Source organism: Mesocricetus auratus, unplaced genomic scaffold (assembly GCF_017639785.1).
Source record: "Mesocricetus auratus isolate SY011 unplaced genomic scaffold, BCM_Maur_2.0 Super-Scaffold_4256, whole genome shotgun sequence".
NCBI lineage: Eukaryota > Metazoa > Chordata > Mammalia > Rodentia > Cricetidae > Mesocricetus > Mesocricetus auratus.
Genome location: NW_024429182.1, coordinates 84,760,362 through 84,784,756, shown reverse-complemented (window position 1 = coordinate 84,784,756; position 24,395 = coordinate 84,760,362). Strand labels below are relative to the sequence as shown.

General features: G+C 39.9%; 1 long non-coding RNA gene across 2 annotated transcripts in view; it reads right to left on the bottom strand.

The window, feature by feature from the left end:
- Positions 1 to 22,349, bottom strand: part of LOC106021585 — a 34,432-nt gene extending 12,083 nt beyond the window's left edge. The window contains exons 1-3 of one of the 2 annotated variants that reach the window (XR_001196826.3): positions 22,291 to 22,349; positions 21,211 to 21,302; positions 20,636 to 20,898 (exon numbers count right to left, since the gene is read on the bottom strand). This is a non-coding gene — a long non-coding RNA (uncharacterized LOC106021585). Of the gene's footprint in view, positions 1 to 20,635; positions 20,899 to 21,210; positions 21,303 to 22,290 lie in introns of those variants that run through there. The other variant, XR_005881019.1, reaches the window with a different exon arrangement.
- Positions 22,350 to 24,395: the final 2,046 nt, after the last annotated feature.

The window sequence follows — 24,395 nt, the reverse complement described above, 5'->3', positions numbered from 1 at the left end:
GAGTGTCATAACTGTGACATTAGACTATTAGACCGGAATCTGACCATCAGCCCTGTAATTTGGAGCATTCTGTCCTAGTTTTCCCCAGTCAATCAGTTCTTTCAAAGTTCTGCTTTTTACCGGATGCTCATGAGGGGCTCTGTAAGGACAATGGCTTGTGGAACAAAAGAGAGTGTGCAGTGCATCTCATTCAGTGAGTGAATAATGCAGGAATTACACAGAAGAAACGAGGTCCTCCAAACAGTCATCTGTACAACAGGCAGAGCGTCATCAGAGAGGAAGTCAGAGCTCTCTTGGGAATGATGCTGACTGGGCCCCACACAGTGGAAACCATTACAGAAAAGGAAACCCTTATCATGATGGGGCTGAGGTATGTGAAAGTACACAGTGCTTTTGAGAATCATTGCTTCCAAAGATCCTAAGGCTGTCTTCTCAGTGTCTGCCTTACTGAGCTGTCTTTTCAGAGTCTGCCTTGCTCAGAGCCAATGCTACTCTCAGAGCAAACAAAGCCCACATTTGAATCTGTAAAGGTAATACAACTTTGAAAAATTTTAAGTTGGCATCTAATAGTTTACAGTGTCAGAGTGAATCACTAGTCCAACAAAAGTAGAATAAAATGAAAGTCTTATCTGTTTTTTTTTTCTGTTTTGTTTTATGGGATGGTGTGTCTTACTATTTCTTAGTATAGCCTCAAATTCTTGATCTCAAACTCCCCTCCTGTCTAAGCCTCTTAGTAGCTGAGACTACAGGCATGTGCTTTCATCAGCATGTGGCTGATAACTCTTACTCCTGCCTCCCCAAATTACCCTTTGGTTAGTACTCAGAGAGGGATGTTTAAAACAACCATCAGTGTGCTGGGGAGAAGGCTCAGTGGGTATGAACATTTTCTGTTCAAGCATGAGGACCTCAATTCATGCCTACCTCACCCATGGGAGAAGCTGGCCATAGCCACATGTGACTGTTACCTTAGTGCTATGTGAGGACTGAGCTTAGTACTAACAGCTTGAAGGGGCTGGGACAAGAAGGGACAGGTTTCTGCCTTTGTTACACCAGAAACAGGAAGACTAATGCTCATCTGACTCAGTTCAGTGGCCACAGCGGTTCAAGAAGCAGCTTGTTCCTGCCTGGTTCATGTGGTGGCTTTGCTACAAGAACCAGAAGAAGGTCAAGAAGGCATACTTAGTTTGGGTCCAGGAGAAAGCCAGCCTGGCAGAAACTCTCCTGCTCCCCGAGGAAGCAGCGATATGTAAACAGGAAGTAGAAAAGGTTGGGGGAGAGGGTGGTGGTTAGTCGGTGAGAAACAAGAGCTGACAGCAGATGGGTCTAAGTGGTCATATGCAAAAGAGTCAGATGCAGACCCAGGACTTTGCATGTTAAATTCCCCAGTGCTGCCCTGGGAGGCTTTTCCTCACAAAGGTGTCTGGGAGTGTATGTTGCAAAAGGATAGATCTTTGAACACCTAACTTTTGTCAAATGTCTGCTGGGTAGTTTAGTTTTATTTCATTATCTTTGGGACTAGTAGAAAAGTTGAAAAAAGAAACTGATTCAGAAAGAGTAAGTTACTTTGCTTAACTTCATTTACATGATATTATTATACAGCACTTTGGAAAATCGTCTTTCCTGAAGACAGTTAAGCATGACCTACTGACAGATGTGGGGCCTGATGTGACTGGGTAACAACCGGAGTTTGATTCCTGGAATCCACACAAAGAAAGGAGAGAACTGATTTCTGTCTGTCATCCTCAGACAGAGCTGTGGCATGCATGTGAAACGGAGTGTCTTCTCGGCCACCAGTTGTCAGAAACTCATTGAACTGGAAGGAGTACATCATATTTTTTATGAGGAGTGAATGGACACAGAAGTTGCTGATGAGAGGGTCTAGTTTTAAGTCAGAGATCAGTACAAAATAAGAGTCGTTAAGAGTTAAGAGGACTCAGAAGAAGATCAAGGAGGGAGAGAAGAAAGGGTTATGGGGGCATTATGGAAGATTGGTATAATAAAAAATATCTAATGCACATATGAACATCTCAATATTATTTTAAAAATATTTATTTTAATTTACATGTATGTGTGCATGTGTCTATGTATTTATGCACATGTGCACTTGTGTGTGAGTACTTGGAGAGGCCAGAAGAAGGAAGTCTTATCTCCTGAGCTAGAGTTACAGATATTGTGAGCTGACCAGCATGGATGCTGGGAACTGAACTTGGGTCCTCTGCAAGCGTGTACTTACTTTTAACTACTGAGCAATCTCTGTTGTGGGCTATTTGTTTAACTATGCAAAGATGTATTACATTTGTTTATGTTGAGGAATATTTGTTTAACTATGTTAAGATGTGTTACAATTGTTTAACTATGTAAAGATGTGTTGCTGTTTTACCTTGCCTGCCTAAGGTATCTAATAAAAAGCTGAACAGCCAATGGTGAGGTTGGAGGTATAGGCTGGTCTTCTGGGCAGGGAGAGTAAGTAGGAGGAGGAATTTAGGCACAGAAAAGAAAAAAAGAGATGCCAGGGGCCAACCAGCCACACTTGGAGGAAGCAGGAAAGTAGGACATTCAGAATGAAAGAAAGGTAAAAAAGCCCTAAGGCAAAATGTAGGTGAATAGAAACAGGTTAAATTAAGTTAAAAGAACTAGTGGGACAAGCCTAAGCTAAGGCTGAGCATCCATAGTTAACAATAAGTCTCCATGTCTTCATTTGGAAGCTGGTTGGCACTTTCTATACTTTCTAGATCCTCACAATGATATTTCTAGTACGACTAATTAATATGCACAAATAAAAAATTAACAAACAAGATTAGATTTCTAGGGGATAGCAAATTGCCACAAATCTTGTGGTTTAAACTACAGCACGAATCTGTAATCCCTCTCTGAAGGTCAGAAGTCTGAAATCCAGGTGTCATCAAAGCCACACTTCTGACTCCTTCCATACCTTGACCAGCTTCTGGTGACTCCAAACATTCTCTGGCTTGTGGTACTATAACTGAATTCTTGCTTTCCATCTCCACATGTCCTTTTCCTCTTTGTCTTTGTCTCCATCTCTCTCTCATAAGGATGCTTGTTTTGGCTTTAAGTCCTACCTGGATGGTCTCATCTCAGATCCTTAAATTATAATTGCAAGGGCCTATCATCCAAATAAGGTAGCATTTTCAGAGGTTGGATATTAGGACATGGTCGTATTTTTGGAGCTAACATTCAACCAAATATAAGGAGTATCATTACAAAAATATAGATGCTGATTTCTTAGTATTTTAGAAACAACCTTGGAGTTGAAAGAGATATTATCTGGATTAAAATTTGCATTTCCACATCCATGTATTTTATTAAAGAACTGTTTAAAGACAACTTATTAGAATAAAGTCAATGAGTCATCACTGAAGTAGAAATAAAGGTTGGTGGATTAGGCTTATAAGGACTAGAGACAAAGTAAAACAGCGACACTGTTGATATTTCATTATGTTTTAACAGATACTCATGTATGCCTGCTAACCTAAGTGATAATTCATAACTTTAGGCAGTTGACAACATTTTTAGAAAGTAGATAACAACATTCAAATAAGGCATTGTAGAAACTTTTACAAGGAACAAAATGTTCACTTTAATCCTTTTAAAAGGCTTAGTTCATTTTGAAAGATCAACAATGAATTTTTTGAAAATCAAAAGAAAATTCCTACTCCTAATCCTAAGTACATAAGAAGTGTTTGCTGGCATTTGTACTTCACATGTCTGGAATAAAATTAGTCAATGTTTTAAAACACTGTACAAGACTTGATTCTTTGATTTAGTACCCTGCAAAATAAACATATATCTCATGGAAGATATAGTTGTTTTTTAATTCCACCACTCATATTCTCCTGTTTTTGCTGGCCCACAATGTATGTATATGGGTGCATTCATGTCCCACTAAGGAATCTATAATGATCAATGTTTTAAAATGACTGATCTTGCTAGCTCTGGTGGCCTACCCCTTAATTCCAGAATTCAGGAGGCTGAAGCAGAAGGATCATGAGCATGAGGCCAGCCTAGGGCACCTAGTAACTTCAAAGGCCATCTGGGCTCCAAGGCAAGACCCTGTCTCAAAAACTAAGGGCTGGGGATGTAGTTCAGAGGTAGGATGTATGCCCAGCATCTGCAAGGCCCTGAGCTGTATCCCTATCATTGCTTAAATGACACCAGAAGACTTTGTTCCCTTTAATATAGGGTGGCAAATAGTGACACACACAGTGATCTCAGTCCTTGAGGGAGGCTGAGTCAGGGAATGTTGAGTCAAAGCCTTTAACCTAGGAATAAAATGTTCCTGAGAGAACTCAGTTACTTTCATGGTCCCTTTTAACATATCTTGTGAATTCCTTTTATTACTATACCTGTTTACTAATTAATTGGTATTTACGTTAAGGGACAACATGTTCTTTGGAAAGCCCTATCTATTTCTTTTTCCTTAATGATAAACTGTCTACTTTACACAGCACCATGGGTGTGTTCTTATGCTTTTTTTTCTTTTTACCATACCTTATTTATGAAAGTATGCTATATATTTGAATCAAAAAGAGAAATTGGTAAATCCTAAAACATGCTTCTCTCTGTCTCTCTCTGTCTCTCTGTCTCTCTGTCTCTCTGTCTCTCTGTCTCTCTGTCTCTCTCTCTCTCTCCTGTTTTTTTGAGACAGGGTTTATCTGTATAGTCCTGACTGTACTGGAACTCACTCTGTAGAGCAGGCTGGTCTTGAACTCACAGAGATCCATCTGCCTCTGTGTCCTGAGTGCTGGGATAAAAGGTTTGTGCCACCATTGCCAGGCTAAAACATGTTTCTTAACCAGAGTAACATCTGAAAATCCAAGTCTTGATTGCATTGTCTGCTGAGATTAACTCAGTGCTTTTCTAAAAATGTACAAAGTCAATTTCTAACATAAACCATACCATTCATGTAGTTTGAAAAGAAAACAAGTCATATATTTTAAAAGGATTTATTAACTTATTGTGTGTCTCTGTCTATGTGTATGTGTATCGAATGCTTCACCTATGTACAGGTGCTTATAGAGGCCAGAAGGGGCCATCTGATGCCCTGGAAATGGAGTTATAGTTGGTTGTGAACTGTCTGACATGGGTGTTGGAACCCAGATTGGGGTCCTCTGTTCCCCAAACAAGTCATATTTTTAGTATGCTGATGGATTCATTTTAATAGAAAATTGAAAATTCTGTTAAATTGAAGACCTATCTAAGTACAAATGCAATTTACATGATTGCCTTAACATGGTTTTTAGTGAAAAAGCAGCAGTTGCTTTGCAGCTTACAACTGATCGATAATTCTTGAAAAACATGTATCTCCCCAAAGGATGTCCTCTGGGTTGTAAAACACTCTTTTTGGTGAAGTATCTTATGCAAAAGCCTCTAATTAGATATTTTCCCCCCCAAAAAAGTAATTTTATAACTTTTCTAGAAAAATATGAACATTTTATTAATCATTTTTATGAATGGATAATAGGCTAGATTACTTCCAACTGGTATTTTATTTCACTTTGAGATTTAAAAAATTAACAGTTCTGATGTTTTTAACTGAATATGCATAGGAGACAAATGGATACAATATACTAGATGATTTTAGCAGATTAGTCTTAGTTTCTAACTAATTTAGCACATCATAATATCTGTAACAAAATCAGTAAAAATAAATAATATTTCTCAAACAATTCATACAATGTTGAGTCTTAGGAAAGGAAATACCGAATGTAGACAAAGAACTCCTGCTTATCTTATTAGCTATTGCCTTCATCCTCAGGGAGTATGAGAGGCTTTCTGGACTGTTTGCCTATAAGAAAGCACATTCAGGGCTGGAAAGGTGGCTTAGCAGTGAAGAGAACTTGTTCTTGCAGAGGCCCAGGGGTTGTGTTTCAAGCACTTCTCATCTCTAAGTTCAGTTCTAGGGGATCTGATGCCCTCTTTGGACCTCTGTGGCTGCCAGGGACACATGTTGTACACACATATACATTTAGGCAAGACACTCATAAAATAAATAAATTTTTAAAAACATTAAAAAGGAAAGCAGAGGGCCTGATTGAGTTGGTTTGTGTCGTAAGTTACCAGTATCCTGTTTTGTCTTCCTTAGATTAAGTCTGATGTTCTCCATCATTGCCTAAGGTTCTGGGAGGGTTGGATCCCATGCTGTATACTTAGCCACTAAATGGATGAATCCTCTGAGCAGTGAAGCATTCCTTAATGATCTCAAAGGGTGCATTCAGGCTTTCCACTGTGTCTGGCACACTCTATGTGGGGCTTGTGCTTGTGGACCCATCTTGGGGAAAGCACCCCAACGGCCAGCTTCACCGGGTGAGGTTTTCCAACTGAGTCATGTGTAAAGACATACAATCAGGTCCTGGCTTCTTTTTTATCTCAGTCCAGATTTCTTTTTGCTATTTGTATTTTCAGGCAGCTTCCTGATGTCTGTTGGCAGTGTCAGACTTACATTGCCATCATTTTAAAATCTTATACTGGTAGAAGATCTGGCAAGGACATTGGCCCCCAATTCTCACTAGCACAAATTGGATCATATATTTATATCTTCTTCTTCTTTTCTGTCACCTCTTCTGTTCTTCCTCCTATTTTCCCACCTCATTCCTTCCTTTTTTCTTACTCCCTGATTGTTTTGACAGATCATTTAGTTCAGACAGTACATCACACACAAGGCCTAAATTATGAGTAAATTCCATTCAGTCTCAGTTCCCCTGATGTGGTGGATCTGGATCATGTGTCCACCACTGGGTGGACAGAAGGACCTTACCACAAAGGCAAATCAAGGTATAGTTACCAGAGGAAAAGGTAGCAGAGGCAGATAAGGATAGAGTCAGATTGTGTATAACTTGAAACTTTGTAATTTTGGTTTCTAATAAAAATAATTTAGAGGTTTTAAAACAGGTATAAAAGTGAGTTTTATTTAGAACCGAAATAAACATCCTAACAAATGATAAGAATCTTGGTGATTTGGGTTATTATCTCCTAAGGCCTAGTTAGGCAGTTTACCAGAAATGCTAGAATACTCACTCACTCTTAGTGACTGTAATACCGTCACCTCACCTCACTTGAATGGTTCAGGACTCCAGGGACACAGGCAAGAGAAGGACTCTATGGCTGAAATTTTGTGAGCTTCACAGTACATCCTCTTCTGGACACAGAGTAAAACATATCAGAGGTGTTCATTTCTTGGTTGCAGATTGCTTGTTTTAAAGAATGGAGATCTGGATGTGTATCCAAGCAGTCTGTCTTAGCCACCACATCTGGGAAACTCAGGTGTCACCAGGACGCATGATTATTATTTTTTACTTTGAGGCACTGGCCAAACCTGGTTGGATTTTTGCTACACTGGTTTTAATAGCGCTGCACTCACGTAATTCAGTGCTGTAAAAGGCCATGTTTTACTTGGCACTAATGCTCTAGTAAACTTGCAGGCACCATTGGCCTTAGGAGCCAAATGCTGAACCTGTTCCAGCACAGCTCCTGGCTGGGTCCTGATCTCCTCTTCTTCTTCTTTTCTGTCACCTCTTCTGTTCTCCCTCCTATTTTCCCACCTCATTCCTTCCTTTTTTCTTACTCCCTGATTGTTTTGACAGATCATTTAGTTCAGACAGTACATCACACACAAGGCCTAAATTATGAGTAAATTCCATTGACGTCAGGCCATTTGTACATCCAGTGAATTTGGCTCAGTTTTTGGCATCTCTAAGCTGTGTCCATTGCAGACCCAGACAAGTGCCTTCGGGGCAACAGAGGCATTCCAGATGGTAGTACTCAGCCGTGAATACTCCCCAGCACATGGCCTCCCATCTGGACCAGCACTCAGCATGCCATAGGCCACTGTGGGCACATCCCTGCAGCTGCTGTTGACTCTTGGAAGGAGCACAGCAAACACACTGTGACTTATCAGGGGAAACCTGCAGATGATTAACTCTGGGTTCATTATAGGGTGCATTTCCACCCAAGTGGACTCTAGGCTGGGGGTAAAAGCAGAGTAGCAGAGAGGGCAAGGACAGAACACCAGGAGTTTGATGGTGATTTTAAATGTATTCCCTAGCAAAGGAGACCTAACAGTAGGAAAAAACCCTGAAGATTTACACAAATTGTTTCAATCACCTATTTTTACTTCTGTGTGAACCTGATAGACAGCGGCAGGTATCTGACCATTATTGTTTTTTTTTTTCTTTCTATAGTTTTCTGAAAACAGCAGTCCCTTGCCTTGGTGAAACTCTTTTCCTGTTCCACATGACCATAGGGTTCTGTCCTTCAACCCAAAAACCCTTCTTTCTTACCCCCAGAAGCAGTGCCCTCCCCCCATAGGGTCAATTGCAGCATCAGAGCACTTAGACACAGTGAATGAGGTTGAGGGTTCATGCTAGCCCACTATCCTCCTTTCCTGAAAGTTTTCTCAATTTTCATATTGGATCAGAGCTCCATAAGAGCGCTGAAATGCCTTACCAACAACAATATAAGGGAGGGGGAAATTAGCAGCCTCTGCAGCTGGGAGAAGTAGGGACATCCAAAGTCAAAGGCATGTTTCTCTTCTGAGTCATGCCACCACTGTCCAGATTTATGGAAGCAGTTTGGGGGGTGTGAAGGGATTATACACATGTGAAGCTATCATTTCAGGGGCAATAGGATCTCACTAAGAACAAGACAAAACTGGGCTACTTGCAAAGCTTTCTAAAATATTTCATGTATATCCCTTATCCTTAAAATTGATGAGACCAGTTTTAACCTATCTTGAATCTCCCCTTCCTGAGGTACCTGGACTTCTGCATACATCCTGCTACTAAGTGGGCAGTTTCCCTTTGAATTTCACCTGTGATGCAGTTTTTCTGTGACTGGTCTTTGGTCCTTTTCCTCTTTGCACTTGGGCACAGTTTTGCTTCCGGTTGTCAATTGTATTGAGCTAAGCTGGAGTCTCATTCATTACAAGGGAACAGATGCTGGTGTTTCTGGTTCTTTCCACATGTTTTCATGGACTGGGATTATTCATTGCAGGAATGATAACCTTAGGGTACTCCAGAAGCCTCTAGGGTAAGACTGAATATAGCTGGAAAGGGAAAGGGTTATAGAAGATAACAGTATGGGAATAATTTCTCTGGGGAACATCAGTTATACCTTTTAATTGATTAACTGAATTACAATTGCATTTCTGGAGCTGTCAAATTCAAATCCCTCAGTGAAGATGACTACTGGCCCCAATTCTCTCCAGGCCTCATTTTCATTTGTTCACTCACTGTTGATCCATGAACTAAAGACTCCTGTGGTTAGAACATTTTTTGTTTCAATAGGTTAATCTCTCTCTTTATCTCCAAAAAGATGGCATAACAATAGTAAGACATAAATGTATTGCTATACATATTAAAAATGTATTTTAACACTTCTCAGGACTTAAGGAGTACTAATATGGCCAAAATGTCATTCTGAATGCATGGTTATTCTTGCTTAAAACCATAGAAAGCATGGCAGAGGACAAACTATTCTGGATGAAAAGCTTAAACTATCAACATTCTATCCCTATGTTAAAACCTTTATGTATCTCTGATCCATCCTATGTTCTCAGCAATTCACTAAGCAACTGCTCTTCTGATTCCTCTTTTACAGAGTCCACCCTGACATGGAAAGTGCAGCTCTGTAGCCCTATCTCTGATATGGATATAGAAATTTGCTCCTTCTGCCCACCCTCCTATTTATTCCATGTTCTGTTTTTGCCTCACCTTGGCTCTACAATCTCAGTGTAGTGGGTTTTCTGTGTGTGCATGTGTGCACGCGTGAGTTTGTATATGCACATGTTTTATAGAGACAATGGTTCTGTGTTGAGTGTCTTCCTCATTTGCCTTTCCTCTTATTTTTGAGACAGAGTTTCTCACTGAACGTAGAGCTAGATGGGCTGGCTTCTCTCTACCTCCCCAGAGGCACACCCTGACAAGTGGCTGTCACCTGGGTTCCGGGGATTGAACTCCTGCCTACAGGCCTAGCACTTCACTGACTGAGCCATTTCCCCAGTCATTGTGCAGTGAGTTCTCATCCCTGGATATACACTGGATCTTGTCTTGGAGAAAAAAAAAGAAAAAAGACAGACTATGTGTGCTGCCAAGGGCGGGTGGGGTCAGAGAGGCGACCCAACCCCTTTGGAGAAGCCAGAGGACCATGAGTGAATCCCAGATACTGGAAATGGAGTTGCTTGCACTGTTGGATTTTGGATTTGCCTTGTCCAGACTGTGGCTGTTGCCCTGTTTCTTCCCCCTTGAAGTAATTAGGTACTTCATTTATTTTTTGATATTGTAGGAGTCCACTATTGAGAGATCTTAAACTTTTTTTAAAAAGAAATTTTTGGAATTTTACAGAAAATTTAAATTTACAAAGCCGGATTTTTTTAAAAAAAGGAACAGCTTTTAAAGTTTTAAATTTGAATATGACTGCTTCTCCCTTGGGGTTACCCCCACTCAGGCTGACCTGGGTAAGTCCTGGTTACTACGAGGATGAGAACCAGAAAGTCTGGATGGTTATAAGCCCAGGATTTAGTCCCGACCATTCAACTCATAACAGGTTTGGAGTCTCTATGACTGTCGAGTCGTGGCAGATGAGAGAATTCTGTCCCCCTTCTTGTGTTTTACCTGTCTCTCAAGGATGTGGTAGTAGTGATATTCTCTGGTATTATACTAGGGGACAGCTCAATGTTCTGAATTTTAGTGGACCATATCTGGACTGGCAACATAGAGCAAATAGTCCTCAAACTGGATGTCTGCATCGACTTTCTCTCTGAATTAAAAAAAAAGTTTTAAATTTGTAAGACTATGGGATGTTTTAAGTTAATAAAATGTTTTGTATTATGATGTCTTTATCAGTATGCTAGCAAACAAAACAAGGCTAAAGAGTTAGGGCCACAACTATGAGTACCAAACACTAAACACTAGAAACTGGGATATCCCTGTCTTATGATGTAGCAAGACAATGACCTAAGCAGTCTGGCAAAGAGCCTATTGCCTTCTCCTTCCCAAAGGGCTATTATGGCTAGCACAGATTGATTTAAGAGTGTATGTCTAGCCTCCGTATATTTGCTAACTTCGTTAAACTTTAGCTATTTTGATCAACTGAGTCATATAAGAAATTGTGATATATTCTAATAGTGCACTATGTAAGGACCAAGAAAATATGAAGTTCTCAGTCTCCTTATGGACTGTATTTATAATTTAAAGTTTCATTTTGATACTAAAAGAGCTTCAATTAAAAATTGTAATTTTTAAGGCTAAATATAACAGGGATAAAATGCAAATTCTAATCTTACAAAAGTCACTAACTTGTTATAAATTGTTAAAGGTGATTAAGACATGTAAGTTAATACTCACCTAATACATGGTCAAAAACATTTTTTTTTGAGACAGGGTATCTTTGCGTAGCCTTGGCTTTCCTAGAGCTCTAAACTAGGCTGGCTTCAAACTCACAGAGACCTGCCTGAGTCTGTCTTCTGAGTGCTGGGATCAAAGGCAAGAGCCACCATTACCTGGCTTATGGTCAAATTCTTTAATGTATTCAGAATTATACCTGTAATTATGTTAAATTAAAATGTAATTAATTACAGGAATAAGCTTTATTTAGCTTCTTGCATATGTTTTCTAAGCCAAGTAACTAAAAACAAGTAAAGTTTATTTAAAATCAGGGATACTTAATAGATTATGGTTCTGAAACTCCTCAGAGATCTGCTGAATATGGCATTTAAAATGTTTTATGGAAAAGCTTCTTGTGATAGACAGAAATTGCAGCTCCTAGTGCCCACCCTAAGGTTTCCAAAGAAGACTTTGGGGCACAGATGATGACATGTGGATTGTGGCAATGGTAACCACTGAAAAAAAAACTGCCCCAGGCCTCGCCTGCCACCAGGATCCTGCCCAAATTGTGGACAAACAGGGCACTGCAGAGTTGATTGCTCCATTTTTGCCTAGACGAGGTAAGGTCAGTGCCCCAAGTTCCTCCTCCACAGGAAAATCTCTCAGATCTGAGCCTGGCAGCTGAAGACTGTTGCTGCCCAACAAAGCCATAGAGACCACAGGAGCCCAGGGTAACTGTCTAGGTGGTGGGTAATTCTTGCCATTTTAATTAATATGTAGACTATTCAGATTATATTTCCTGCTATAATTTATCATTCTCAGATCTCTGATAATGATGACAGCTAATTGCAGCTTTCTCAGTTTGAAGAGCAGGCACCCAGCTTCTGATCCATGGCTTCAGCTACCCTTGTTAGTTCATGTCATATGTAAAAAAGGAGGCCTTGCTTGTTTTAGAGCTACTAGGTCTCCTGCTGAGAAAGGCAGACATGTGTGCCTTGCTAAACAGGTTTCATATTAAGGATAAACAGCTTTCATGTGTAATTTACTATTCCTTTATTTAAAAGAAGTTGCTTTGCAATGACTTTTCTCATTAATAACTACTCATGTCTCTGGTAATAGATGAGCTGGAAAGGTTTAACATTTAAACAAGTTCTGAGGGTCTAAGAAAGTGTTCTGAGGCAAATACAGGTTGTAAAACTCTGAGGATGTGAAAGCTTAATAATTTGTGAAGGTCTAAATTTGTAAATGCAAGTTATAAAAGTCTAAGGAAGTGATTTAAGGGGTGTTAAAAATTAGAAATCTTTCAGATTTCTTCCCCCCCCATGTTATTGCTATACTAAGAATTCAAAGGTTCAGAATTTTAACATTAATCAATGGAGTTCTGATAAGCTGGTAAAGCACTGACTACTATTTTTAGTCACAAGCTCAAAGATTTTAAATTTCTTTTGGTTGACTTCTAAGTATAGACTTAAATGTGCTTCTCAACATGCTAAAAATACCTCTGTCCAATCTATATACCCAACTCTCTGGACAGAAGAAATAATGTCCATGTTTTTAAAACCCAAAGCAATGGCTTTTACTGTGATTCAAAGACCTGAGTATATTCCACTTTGTTGCTGCTTTTTTTACAATGTGAATTTCAGTATAGATTACAAATAGTGGTAATGTTAATATATCTAAAACTTTTATATATTTGTGAACTAAAAAATTCATGTAAGCATCAGGGAGTCAGGGGAGACATAAGAGTTGAATCCAACTGTCACATGTCAAATGGACTCCAGATAAGTACTCCTGTCATGCCAATCAACAGCTTACACTTCCTTGCCTCTTGCCTATCCCTGAGGGGAAAGCTCTGAACATAAGATTTTCCTTTAAGTTCTTAAACTTTAACTGTTAACCCTAGTCTGTATCTGTCCCAGCAGATTTCCACTTGGCTGACAGACACCATGAAGAAATCACTTTGGACTCCAAACTGCTCCTGGGCTTGCTGAAACCAAACTGATGTGAACCATTCTAGCTGCTGTGATTGCTCTCTGTTTCTTCAGCTGGGTCAGTGATCCAGATGCTTCTGAGAAAGGCCTCATTGCCTGAATCCCCTCCCAGCCCTGATTAGCAGTCTAGGTCCCTGGTCCCTGACAATGACATCCTAATTTCAGCAGAAAGTAGTTACCGAAGATAGTACATTACCCCTTATCCTCAACAGGCTGGAGTGTTAGGTAAAACGACAACAACACACACACACACAAAACCCCAGGTAAACAAACAACAACAATAGTCCCTGGCATATGGGGGCAAAATGGTTACTTATAGTGCCAGTTGGCATACCAGGAAAGGTACCTCTAAAAAACAAATAGGCCAAGATCTATCAAAGGCAGATTTATTATCTGAAGTAGTTCTATAATATGATAGGGCACTCAACCTGCTCTATGTGGAACAAGGATATTATTGTGTGGCTGTAAGGAAAAAAAAAAAGCTGTTTCTATATAAACCAGTCAGAAATCTTTAGAAGTCATCTGGCTGTCCTAAACAAACAAACAAAAAAGGGGGGGGGGACCAGAGATAAAATAAAAATATATGACTGGTCTCTATTCTCATTTTAGGCTCCTCTTAGACAATAACTTTGATGTCAGACATTAGAGGGCCTTTGACCCATCTGCTTCTGATAATTACTATTGATCTTTGCAACACTGATGACTTAACTAGATACATAAATTCCTGTCTGGGTGCCATTAAGCTTATGGTTATTAGATTCCAATATAGACAGATAGTCATCACTGAGTCAAGGATTTGACTCAGGATACCACTCAAGGGGGGGAATATGAGAACTAAAGTTACATTTTAAGCTTAAATTACTGCGCATAAGAGATATAAAACAAAAATCCCTCTAACCTGTAAGCCCCACCTGCCCAAGGACAGATAACTTCCTGGAGTTCTGGGGGCTATTGTTCATGTAAGATAACAAGCCATGCATTTTGCTTTTGTAAAAAAAAGCTTCATTGAAGCCGGGCTTTGGTGGCACATGCCTTTAATCCCAGCACTCAGGAGGCAGAGACAGGCAGACTCTGTGAGTTCGAGGCCAGCCTGGTCTACAGAGGGAGTTCCAGGATAGGCTCCAAAACAATACAGAGAAACCCTGCCTCAAAAACAAAAACAAAACAAAACAACAACAAAAAAGCTTCATTATCCCAACTGCCCAGGATGTGCTTGATCACCCATAGGCAGGAGGTATATAAGCAGGAAGTACATCACGATGTGTGGTTGCCCCTGATTGGACATAGGTGGGAAGTATATACCCTTGGGGGGTTTTGTCTTTATAAGCCTCTGATTAATGTAATTTGGCACCATATTCTGGGAATCCTGGATATGGACCTTGCTAGTGTCCATGGACCTGGCCAGTATAAAAAAGTTTGCTTCAAATTTGGTCAAAAATTGTGGTAGTGGTATTATTTTCATCAAATGAGATTGACACATACCAGTTTCACACACACACACACACACACACACACACACACACACACACACACATTTTTTGGTTTTACGAGACAGGGTTTCCCTGTATTGTTTTGGAGGCTGTTGGTCCAGCCCGGCCTCGAACTCACAGAGATCTGTCTGCCTCTGCCTCCCGAGTGCTGGGATTAAAGGCATGCGCCACCACTGCCTGGCTCACATATACTTTTTAATCAACATTTTTTTTCTGTAAACAAAGATAATCATGTGTCAATTCCTGTGCCTCAATAGCTATATGGTTGCTTTTCATCACTCTGTATACTGTGCACATATATTATAGATACTTCATTTTAATCTATGGAGTAAAGAGAGTTAAAATGAATGAATATATTCTTTGTCCACAGGAAAACATTTAAGATAGTTTCTGTCATGAGCATTCTGTCAATTACTTTTTGCTGCTGTGATCAAAATATCTTACTGAGACAATTTAAGGGTGAGAGATTTCAGCTTACAGTTTTAGGTTTTAGTTCATCCTGGTAGGGAAGGCATGACAATGTAGTTCATGGCAGCAGGAGTGTGTCTGAGGCTGTTCACATCATGACAGAACAGGAAGGAGAGTTGTGGAAGAAGGAACCAGAGGCTGGTTCCCAAGTGACCTACTTCAGTCAGCTAGGCTCTACTTCCTAAAGGTTCCAGTTTCTCCAAATAGCACCACTAGATGAAGAACAAGTATCCTAGACAGGAAGATATTTCAGATTCAAGCCACAATAAACACTTTTATTTACTCACAGATCTACCTTTCTGTGGGACTCATCATTGCTTTCTGCTCTCCTGTTGCTGCTCCCCAAATTTCCTCTTTTTGCAATTACACAGTATTTTTGATAGTTCTTATTTCAATAAGAGAGGGTGCTTACTAGTATGACTATTTGCTACTGATCCTGTTTGTCTCCCACCCATCTACTGCTCTCTGTTGTAACTACATCCTACATGCTCTGTCTTCTTTGGCCTTTAACCCACCTAAGTAGTGAGAAGCACCATAAGGGAAGGGGGAAGCCAGGGTATTTCTTACTCTTTCTTTTTCTACTGTTTGTAGGGTATGGCCTCTTGAGCAGTTACCCTGCAGTTTTGTTTTGTCTTTACTCCGGGAACACCAGGATGTGTTCCTGATTTCATTAATCTGTAGATTGCTTCATTATTTTAGATTTGGCTTCTTAATGCTTCCATTCATCTGTAAAGAAAAAAGTAATTCCTGACAGACCTGTTCCTTTTTCTGGCTAGATGTTGGTTGGACCAGGAAGAGTGAAAAGAGCACAGGCTCAGAAACTGGGTAACCTAAGTATAAATACTATCTATCTGGTTAATTTGATTTGTTTCCAGAATCTAGAAAAAAATAAGTTCTTAATAAGCATTTGTTTGGTAAACGAGTGAATGAATGACTGATAATAGCATCTGAGTACTCAGGTCTAGGGTAAATTTTTTTTTCTCAGAAATGCCATTCTATGATTCTAAAACATCTATGGTGGTTTGAAAAGAAATGGCTCCCATCAGGTCACAGAATGTGCCACTATTAGGAGGTGTGGTCTTGTGGGAATAGATGTGGTATTGTTGGAGGGAGTGTGCCATTCGGGGTGGTGTCTCAGAAGCTCAAGTCAGGCTTAGTGGCTCACTGCCTCTTCCTGCTTCCTGTGGATCCAAATACAGAGCTCTCATCTCCTTTCTATGTCTGTCTGCATGCCACCATGCTTCCCACCATGAAGACAATGGACTAAATCTCTGAAACTGTAAGCTAGTAAAATTAAATGTTTTCCTTTAGAAGAGTCGCCATGGTCATGGTGTTTCTTCACAGCAATAGAAACCCAAACTAAAATAGAAGTTGATACCAGGAACTGGGGTATTGCTATGATAGGCCTACCATGGTTTTGTTTGGAGGATTGTGAACTTTGGATCAGAAAAGCAATTGAATATTTTAAATACTGCTTAATGGGCCACACTAGTAGGAACATGGTAGACAGTGATGCTGAGGGTAATTTGAACTGTGGGGGCCTGGCTCAAGAGTTTTCAGAGGAGAATTGTATGTGGCCTAGAGACACTTTTGTAGTATTTCTTTTTTTTTTTTTTTTTTGGCCAAGAATGTGGTTGCTTTCAGTCCTTATCTGAAAAGTCTGACTGAGACTAAATTGAGGAGATTTGGATTAATTGTTTTGGTAGAGGAAATCTCAGAACAGCCTAGTATTGACTCTGTTGTGTGGTTATTAGTGTTCACTCGTAGGTAGATCTGTAATGAAAAGGAGCTGAGTAAGGAAGAATATAAAATGTGAAGTTTGAGTAGAAAAGGGGCACCAGGAAGTGGAATGGAGCTAAGTCCTGTGTTCAAGAGATTAATAGGTTAAAGAAAAGTCTGATGCTAACTGGAATAGAAGAAGTGGTGACCTCAGAGGAAGACCCCACTCAGCAAAGCTTCCAGCTGGTGAAAAGAAATTAAAGTAAAACTTAGACCTGGGTGTGGTGAGTCACATCTGGAATCCCAGCTCTCCAAAGATAGAGGCACGCAGATCACTGAGTTCAAGGCCAGGCTGATCTCTAGAGCGAGTTCAAGGACAGCCAATCTTAGGCAGTGAAGGAAACCACTGAAAACAGAAAGCTGGTGAAAATGTTTTTGGACAAAGGCCATGTTCCAACCCCAACAAGCAGCAGAACTTGGCAACTTTGGCAACATGTTTCTGACTTTTGAATTACGGATATAAGAAAGGGGTTAGGGAGTCTCCCTCCATGACTAAGGAAAGCTGCTGAGGCCAGGCATATGTCAAGGGTGTCCATGAATGGAGGCCTAAAGAGGCTGTGTATGAAGCTGTGAAGGTGAAGCATGGATTGCCTTGGAGACCCAAGATGTCAGAGATGCCAGAGTCCTGGGACACATGCCAAGGAAAGCTGCTGACAGGGAGTGGAACCAGCCCAGGAGAAAGAAGTTTATTGCAGTTAGAGCCAAAAGGAGTTAGAGATCTGAAGAGCACTTTGACATCAGACATGGAGTTTGCCTAGCTGAGTTTTGGTCTTGCTTTGGGCCAATATTTCTTCACTATGCTCCCTTCCCTACATTTTTAGAATGGTAATGTATATCCTGTGTCATTATATGTTGGAATTATGTATTGTGCTATAAGCCTATTGTCAGTGAATGGGATGTGGTGGTTTGAAAGAAAATGTCATGGTGTCTCTTCACAGTAATAGAAACTCTAAACAAGACAACGTCCTACAACGTCTACAACAACGTTTTGTTACAACCCCCCCCCCAGAGTATTCACAAACTGACATGGTTCCATTTGCTTTTTATTTGCTTATCATTTGCCTCCTCTCTCCACCATCTGATTGTAGGTTCCAGGATGCCTGGTATCTTGGCATACAGTATAGAACCAATAAATACATTAAATGAGTGGATGCACAAAGGACTGTGCTGAAAGCTCCTCATGGATACCTCACACATATATCATAGTAAAACCAATTAAGTTTTAAGTATCATTAGGTTCCCTCTTTCCCCAAATGAGAGACACAGGATTATGGAGCCTGTACAGTTGGAAAATGATAGAATATCGACTTGAACACAGATGACTTGATTCTATTAACACATTGTGAGCTATTTAATGGCAAGACTTCTCATAGCTTTTCAATGTACAAATAATGGGAAAAAGAAGTATGTTTATCCCTGCCAAACCTGTATGACCAGAGTCCTTTTAAGTATAATATTCCTATAGTGTTGGGGATATGTTTATAGAAATATTACCAGTTTTTCTCTGTCCTTTTGATTGGGAAGTTGGTGAAACCTGTACAACTTAAGAATATCATTCTATGCTTAGGAGACAAGGAGAGATGAATATTAACTTTGTTTCAGCAAAATCTGAGTCTGTTTCACTTGTGGTCCTAAAAGTTAATTTTAGCATCAACATGAATGAATAACTTCAATGTTGTTTATTAAGCATCTATTCTTTTTCCTCATCACTTCTACAAAACCGTAATTCTCCCCTTATAACTCATTTTCTGTCAGCCTAAGTAGAGACACATTTTTAAGGTGTGCTTCCTTAAACCATTTATGTTCCTCATCAGTGAATGGTATAGAAATCAACAAGTTGCCTTCTGTAATTCTGGCTAAAGAGAATTCTGAGCATTGTTTAATTGTTCATGACAAAGATTCCAATGGGAAAGAGATGCCATGCCTGCATGTGATGCTGAACTATGGAGAAAGCTACACTACAATGAAAGACTCTGAATCTATGGTAAATTACTTAGCTTGCCCACAAACTTACTTGGATTTCAGATCATGTGAGATAAAAATGTTTTATAAAAAGTTGTATTTTTTAGGTCTTCTGTTATTTGTAGGCAATGACTATTACCTGTATATGAAGCAAATAGGACCCATTGCATCCTCTGCATGTATTCTTATGGACATAGTTTGATCACTAGACAGAAGCTTCACAGCATTGAGGAAATCCCCATAAAAAGGTCTACATTTCCTTGGTAAGATATATAAATGAACTTGGGAAATAGTTGGACAGCAAAAGATGAATGACTTATGCTTGTATTTTAATTATGTCTAGCTCAAGGCAGGTAGATGTACAAGTCAAAAATGTGTTTTTAATCCAATATTCACAAAATATTTGCTCAATAATTATTTATTAGGAATGAGAAATCTGACTTTTTCTCATTGAAAGTATGGGTTTCTTTCTAGTGTTTGAAATAAGAGACATCACATATACTGACTATATTTTAATACTTTAATTCATTTGGAATTTTAAAAAGTAGCATAACTTTAGATTCAAGTTGTTACATGTTAGTTAAGGTTAAATGTGATATATATATATATACATCACATCTCTATTTCTGGTTTTACTTCCCACTTTTGTGTAGTGCTCATTTTTTTGTAGTTTTCTTAATATGCTTTTCTTTTTTAAGACAGATATCTTCAGATGAATATTCAGTGGGTCAAACTCCAATTTCTATTTACTTATTTTTATGTGTGTGTGTTTTATGAATTTATATCTGTGTACCATGTACATGAAGTGTCTGAGGGGTTCAGAAAAGGGTATTGGATCTACTGGAACCAGAGTTACAGATGATTGTGAGCCACTATGTGGGTGCTAGAGTAGAACTCAGGTCTTCTGGAAGAGCAACCAGTGCTCTTAATGACAGCACCATCTCTATAACCACCAGCGAGTTCAACTTTAAACAGTGAAACAAGCACTCATATTCAGTAGCCAGCGTTATTGGACCCTGTTTTAGGCCATTAGTTGCTCAGGATTGGGGATCTGGGTCTTCATCATGCAACTTACATACCATTTTGCAACACAAATAGGTTAAGGCCAGATTGAGGGTGCTGTCTAAATTGATGGGAATGAGGCTTTTAATGAAAAGAGACATGAGGGGCATAGCTGTCCAATCAATGGTATAATAGCAGAGTAAGGATCTCCAAACTACTATAGCTGAGGATTTTACAAATTTGTTCTTTCCTAAACTGGGTTCTTACCTTCCGGATACCCACTTACATGGGTTTCTCTAGGTTTTACTTAATTCCCACTTAAAATCCAAAAGAGTTGCCATTTTTCTACTTCAAATCACAAAACTAGTTCCCTTCTTGCCTTGGAACCTGTTGCCATGGTTCTCTGAACTGGTCTCCTGGGTTGTTGGTAACTTGGGGGATTCTTTTTGAATCATGGTCTTCAATAAACTTATAATTTCACTAAGCTGGTTTTGTTGGAACCATTTCTTTGGTCTGTCATTAGTGCTCTATCTGGGGTAAATAAATACTTGCTTACATTTCCCTAGGCAAAAATCCACAAGAAACCCCTTCTGTGGGACATATATTTAAGAGAAAAGAATAAATTTTATTTTACAGTCTGTTACTTGACTTGGGATGTTCACTTGCAAGCTCCTTATAGGTCTTCACAAGAAAGCTCAACTGTATAGTAGAAATATTTGGGCAGGCACTAAAAATGGTTGTATGGTCTGGATATGATAGCACATGTCTTTAATCTCAGCATCCACGAGTCAGAGATAAGCAGTGAGTTCAAGGCCATCTTCATCTACATAGTGAGTTCTAGGCCAGCCAGGGCTATGTAGTGAGACCCTGTCTCAAAAACAAAACACAATAAAACAAAAGATGGTTTGGTAATGCAATGGATGAGTGATGATGAAATTTAAATATATAAACATATATAGGTAAGATAAGAGGCTTAAGCTATTAGTGTGAAGTTAGAGAAAAGACAAAGACAGCTAAACCTTTTTGAGTATTAATTGCATTTACATCAAAAGCAGGAAAAGATGTTTCTTATCAAGTAGTAGAGGGCTCTACAGAACAGAACTAGTCCATAGTCACTTCATATTTAATTCTAGAGTTCCACTCAGAAAGGAGAAATTACTCCAAACAGGGCTGGCTTACCTGATTTACGTTTCTTCAGGAGGAGGAAATGTAAGTAACCACTGGAAGGCAAACAGCACAGTCTCTTCAAAGTGGGAGCTTCTGTAGAAATTCTATGGGAAGAGAAGTCATCTTTGAATATCAGCCAGAGTTGACTGTAGATATTAGCTGTAGCTGGAAACAACTGTAGTGCCAGACAGATGCTTCCTGTCACGGTTTATACTTCTCCCCATTTTAATCCTGGATGAGGAAGAAGCAGCTTAATGATGAGAAAGCAAGACTAGAAGCAGTAAGTAGGGTCAGAAACAGAGCTAACCAAACAGTCTCCTGCTACCAAAAAGCACTTTCCCAGGGGGATAGGTTTCAACTTTAAATAAAATTCAGAATTTTAATCATATTTATGTTTAGAACATTTGGAATACTGGATTATAACAAGATATTCGTAGAAAATGGGTATTGTTCTAGAATGGTCTGTTCTAGATTTCTCTTGAAGACTAATTCATCTAAATGGGTAATAAGAAAGGACAAGTTAGTTTTGATTGCTTATTTTGACAGTTATTCATTATTTTAAAAAGATGTATTGTTATTTTATGTGTATTAGTGTTTAGCTTTCTGCATGTATGCATGTATACTGTATGTGTGCCTGGCATGTTTGGATATCAGAATAGGGCGTTGGATCCCCTGGAACTGGAGTTATAGATGGTTATGAGCTGCCATGTGAGTGTTCTACAAGAGCAGTAAATGCTCTTAAATGCTGAGATGTCTCTCCAATGCATACCCACCCTCTTTTAATTTTTATTTTAATTTTTTATTTAACTCTTAACACATGTCACTTTCAGTTCCCTCTCCCTCTACTCCTCCACCACTCCTCACCCCCAACCCCTCACCCTCACTCCATCCCCCCTCTGCTTGCTAGGGAGGGCAAGGGCCTCCACGAGGGAATTTCAGAGTCTGTCATATCATCCCAGGAAGGGCCTAGTTCTTCCCTCTTCCCCATGTGTCCAAGCTTAGAGAGCATCCCTCCATGTGGTATGGGTTCCCAGGGTCCCTCTGTATGCCAGGAATAAATACTGCTCCACTCTCCAAGGCCCCACAGATTACCAAGGCCTCCTCTCTGTCACCCAGGTTCGGTAGGAGGGTATCTGGATCAGTCCCATGCTGGCCCCTCAGTCTTCAGTCTGGGGTCCACGTGTTCTCCCTTGTTTAGGTCAGCTGCCTCTGTGGGTTTCATCAGCCCGATCTTGATTCCTTTGGTCATTCATCACTCTTCTTTGCAACTGGGTTCCAGGAGTTCAATTTGGTTCACAGCTGTGGGTGTCTGCCTCTGCTTCCATCAGCCACTGGATGAGAGTTCTAGGATGGCATATAAGGTAGTCATCATTCTTATTATCATGGGAGGGCATTTAGAGTAGCCTTAATGCCAGTTGGTGAGTTGGTGTCATTCTTGTAGATCTGTGAAGATCTAACTAGTGCCAGATCTCTCCTCCAACTTATACTGGCTCCCTCTTTTCTGGTATCTCCCATCCTTTTCTCCTCTATTCTTACCCTGGCTTAACCTTCCTGCTCTCCCATGTCCTCCTCTCCCCTCCTCTTTTCTCCCTCTCTTTCTCCTATCTCCTTCTACCCTGCCCTTCCCCCCAACCCAATTAGGAGATCACATCCCCTAACCCTTCTCTGGGTTACCATGCATATCTCTCTTAGGGTACTTTCTGCACCCCAAACTCTTTGGCGGTGGGATTGTGGGCTGGCAATGCCCTGCTCCATGTCTAAAATCCATATATGAGTGAGTACATACCATGCTTGTCTTTTTGTGACTGGGTTACCTCACTCAGGATGGTTTCTTCCAGTGCCATCCATTTGCCTGTAAATTTCAAGAATCCATTTTTTTTCTGCTGAATAGCGCTTCATTGTGTAAATGTACCACATTTTCTCTATCCACTCTTCGTTTTAGGGGCATCTAGGTTCTTTCCAGGTTCTGGCTATTACAAATAATGCTGCTATGAACATAGTGGAGCAGATGTCCTTGTTGTATGAATTTGCATCTTTTGGGTATATGCCTAAGAGTGGAATTGCTGGATCTTGTGGTAGACTGATTTCCATTTTTCTGAGGAATCTCCATACTGATCTCCAAAGTGGCTGCCCAAGTTGGTATTCCCACCAGCAGTGGAGGAGTGTTTCCCTTTCTCCACATCCTCTCCAGCATAAACTGTCATTAGTGTTTTTGATTTTAGCCATTCTGACATGAGTGAGATGGTATCTCAGAATTGTTTTGATTTGCATTTCCCTAATGACTAAAGATATTGAGCACTTTCTCAAGTGTCTCTTGGCCATTTTGGACTCCTCTATTGAGAATTATCTGTTTAGTTCTGAACTACATTTTTAAATTGGATCCTTTGGTGTTCTGGAGACTTGCTTCTTAAGTTCTTTGTAAATTTTGGAGATCAGCCCTCTGTCAGATGTGGGGTTTGTAAATATCTTTTCCCATTCTGTGTGTTGTCGCTTTGTCTTGTTGACTGTGTCCTTTGCCCTGCAGAAGCTCCTCAGTTTCAGAAGGTCCCATTTATTAATTGTCAATCTCAGTGTCTGTGCTACTGGTGTTATGTTCAGGAAGTGGTCTCCTGTACCAATTTGTTCAAGGGTCCTTCCCACTTTCTCCTCTAAGAGATTCAGTGTGGCTGGATTGAGGTTGAGGTCTTTGATCCATTTGGACTAAGTTTTGTGCATGGCGATAGACATGGATCTATCTATCTTCTACATGCCAGCATCCAGTTATGCCAGCACCATTTATTGAAGATGCTTTCTTTCTTCCTTTGTATAGTTCTAGCTTCTTTGTCAAAGATCAGGTGTTCAAAGGTGTATGGCTTGATATCAGGGTCTTTGATTCGATTCCATTGATCTACCTGTCTGCCTTTGTACCAATACCAAGCTGTTTTCAGAACTATAGCTCTTTAACAGAGATTGAAGTCAGGGATGGTGATGCCTCCGGAAGTTCCTTTATTGTACAGGGTTGCCTTGGCTATCCTGAGTCTTTTGTTTTTCCATATAAAGTTGAGGATTGTCCTTTTGAGGTCCGTGAAAAATTGTGCTGGTATTTTGATAGGGATTGCATTGAATCTGTAGATTGCTTTTGGTAAGATTGCCATTTTTACTATGTTGATCCTACCTATCCAAGAGCATGGGAGATCTTTCCATTTTCTGGTATCTTC